The sequence below is a fragment of the Urtica dioica genome, chromosome 8, assembly GCF_054948205.1.
Source record: "Urtica dioica subsp. dioica isolate 48M chromosome 8, U.dioica_male_clone48M_v1_H2, whole genome shotgun sequence".
In the NCBI taxonomy this organism is placed as follows: Eukaryota; Viridiplantae; Streptophyta; class Magnoliopsida; order Rosales; family Urticaceae; genus Urtica; species Urtica dioica.
In genome coordinates this window covers 552,559-556,236 of record NC_142763.1, presented here as the reverse complement: position 1 = coordinate 556,236, position 3,678 = coordinate 552,559, and the positions used below count along the sequence as shown (strand labels likewise).

Here is a 3,678-nt window from a genome sequence, read left to right as displayed (position 1 = left end):
TAAAAAAGGCGACGAGGTAAACTATTTTGCCATATTCTTTTTCTATATTTGCCCAATCACAAAATTTAAATCATAGTAGCTAGTTGAATTATGTATGATATATGAAATCGAATGATGGTTCAACTAACACATTTAACCCAACACACATCAATTGATAATTGGTTTTAATACCCAAAAGATGAAACACCATGATCAATATTCTCTTTTTTTGAACGCTTTACAAAGGACTTACCCCACTCTGAAAGAATCAAATTCAATTTAATTATAACTGTAGCACTGAATTAGTATCTATAAAAAATATCATCTACCAAAACCCACATGTTATAATAAAAGAACAATTACCTTAACTGTGTATAAAATTAATTATCATAGGACTAGTCAGTGTTAGAATTAGAATCCTCAAGTTCCACCTATCTACCTAACAAAAAAAGAAAAAAGAAAAAAAGATATAGCAAAAATTAAATAACACGTATTTAACCATAATTAATGAAAATCGGTATCTCGAATTCTTTCGCGTGCTTTACAAATAAAATGATGTCCATGGAATATAGAGAAAAAAATTCGGGCGTATAAGGTTGATCACCGTGAATACAATTGTCTATGCATTTCGAATTCGTGTACAATTATCTGATCAGTATGCGCTGCAAACTTTTTGGGGGCCTAAAATAATTTTTTTATTATTATTATAATTATTTATAAGCCTATTGAGGATATAGGCTTCAGAATAACTCATGGTGGATGGATAGATTGGAAAAAAAAATACATAGTTATTATTGATTATAAATTAGAATACTAGAGCACACAACAACATAATTATAAAAAACCAAAACCATATTAAACGTTCACAAATCACAATACTAAATATACCGTAATATTGTGATCAGCCATAATGAAGCACGTAGACATTGTACTGGACCACGGCGTCCCCGGTGGCCAAATCAAAGGAGACAGTGGTCGCACGTGCGAACCCACGTGCGAAGCGAAAAAGTCCGGTCCCGGCGATCACGGGCATTTCACGGACCTTATCGAAAACGGGGTTGCGACCCAAAATGGTAATTCCGCTACCGTTGTACTTGCCTTGGACGAAGTGGAAGTTCATGGCCATGATCAGCGCCACTTGGCCACGCGAGGCCGACCCGTACAGTCCCTGGGCCCGCCCCAGAAGCCTCGAATTCGGGTCGGCCCGCTCCGTCAGAGCGTCGTCGATCATCGTCAGGCTCCCGAAAAACGACGTGTCGTTTGTGGGGGACGCGACGATGGTGACGGCGGTGGGGTTCTTGCCGCTGTACTTGTCGTGCCAGAAGAACTTGAAGTGGCTCAGCTTTTGCTTCTTCAAACCCATTTTCATGATCAGCTTTTCCCGTGACTTTGACTTTGTCGTTGATGATGATAGCACTGATGAGACTGAGAGTAGTAGAGCTAGCGAGAGGATTGTTGTGACGGTCAGTTTTTTTGCCATGCTTGATCAGAGACAAAAGGGTTTCTACTTTTTTTTTTTTTTTTGGTCTCAGAGAGTGGTTGGGTTGGGTACAAGGTGTGTGTCTATATATATATATATATATATATATATGCAATATGCTGTGTTTTTTGTATGGATTTAAAAAAAATATATCATGAAGAGATATTTATTTAATTTGTGAAAAAATCTGGACATTTACAAGTATATCTTGATAATTGAGCATTTTGGAACTTGGATTCTAAGATGAAGAAATAAAAATTTAAAGAAAAATGTGACAACAAATTCAAAGTTTCTATTGTGGTTGGAAGTTTGAATTTTTTTTTTAAGGAAAATGGAGAGAGACAAGAGAGGCAAATTGAATTTACATTTTCTAACATTTTTATTTGAGATTTTTTTTCCCCCTTAAAGTCTCTCATCCAAATAATACTAGAAGTTCTCTATTTTTTAATTTGATTTTCAAAGTTAAAAACACAAGAGTTTTGAATTAAAGTGGAATCTTTTTTGGTCTTATAGTGCGTTATAGTGGGGGCGATAATTAGAGAGCGTGCAGTTTATTTTATTATATGAAATGTGAGAAAAGAAGGGTTTTTCGGGATTAAGAAAAAAAATGTTGATGTACTATATACACTAAGAATTCATTTACAAGGGTTTTGGTTGGTGAGAAATTAGACTCTGTACGAATAAAAAATATGTTGACTCCTGACTCTTCCACATGATTCCATTCATTAACATATTTTGTTAAAAAAAAAATTCATAATTAGTGTGTTTATTACTCTATAGTATATCATTGAGAGTTTAGTAAGCTTGGATCCAAAGAAAGACTCGTCACTGACAAAGTTCATTACTGTGTTTGAACTTTGAAGCGTGAAGGGAAAATCTCGAATCACACGTAAACGTGAAATCCAATATATGATATGATATGATTCCATCCACAACCACGAACCACAAGTTTATTCAGGCAATTATCCTTTCCTTGTTCATTTTATAATTATCATTATTATTATTTTTATATGCGTTTTTCTAAATTAATTACCCCTATGTTAGATTATCATATATATATATATATATATATATTTTTTTTTCATCGACTTATTATGTTTAACATAACAGTTTGCTTTGAAATTGAATATTATTATTTTTGTGTCCTCGGGTTTGTTTTTAAAATTCAATGTCGTTTCCTAATCTTTTTGTCGTTTCTCGTTTTATGTCGTTTTCAATATTGTGTCGTTTGTTTTGTCTCTATGGTTGTCGTTTTTCTTCTAGAAATGTATTAAGCTTTGTTTTTAAAATTCACAGTCGTTTCCTAATATTTCTGTCGTTTTCAATTTTATGGTTTTTTTTTTAAATTTTTATTTTTTTTTATTTTTTATGATCATGATTAACATATCAGTTTGCTTTGAAATTGAATATTATTATCTATTTTTTCCGTCCTCGGGTTTGTTTTTAAAATTTATTGTCGTTTCCAAATATTTCTGCCGTTTTCAATTTTATGTCGTTTGTATTGTCACTATTGTTGTCGGTTTTCTTCTATAAATGTTCTAAGCTTTTATTTTTAAAACTCATTGTCGTTTTATCAATATTTCTGTCGTTTTCAATTTTATGTCGTTTACAATTTTTTAATATCAGTTTGCTTTGAAATTGAATATTATTATCTATTTGCTGTGTCCTCAGGTTTGTTTTTAAAATTTGTTGTCGTTTCTTAATAATTATATTGTTTTTAGGTTTTTGTCGTTTGTATTGTGATCTCTAAGGTTGTCGTTTTTCTTCTAGAAATGTTCTTACCTTTTGTTTTGCGAAAATGACAACATATATCCATTTCTTTTATTACACGCCTTGCAATTTGATGCGATGTTTAATGTTTCTTAAACTGAAGGTAATATTTTCTTATACTTTGACTGTGTTGGTATGTCAATACTAGAAAAACAAACGTATCCAAATGAAAAAAAAAAAAAAAAAAAGTTACTTTTGTGTACTCTACTAATCACGATTTTTTTTTTTGTTTTTTTGTTTTTTGCATTAAATTATCATGATTACTATACCAGCTTTCCTTAAAATTGAATATAATACCTATTTATTTAATCCTCAGGTTTGTTTTTACAATTCATTGTCGTTTCTTAATACTGATGTCGTTTGTATTGTGATCTCTTTGGTTGTCGTTTTTCTTGTAGAAATGCTCTGAGCTTTTGTTTTGCGAAAATGATAACTATATCCACTCTGTT

The 3,678-nt window shown here is 31.8% G+C and overlaps 1 pseudogene; it reads right to left on the bottom strand.

Moving 5' to 3' along the window:
* Positions 1–472: 472 nt before the first annotated feature.
* LOC149386927 (dirigent protein 22 pseudogene) lies at positions 473–1,774 on the bottom strand (annotated as a pseudogene).
* Positions 1,775–3,678: the final 1,904 nt, after the last annotated feature.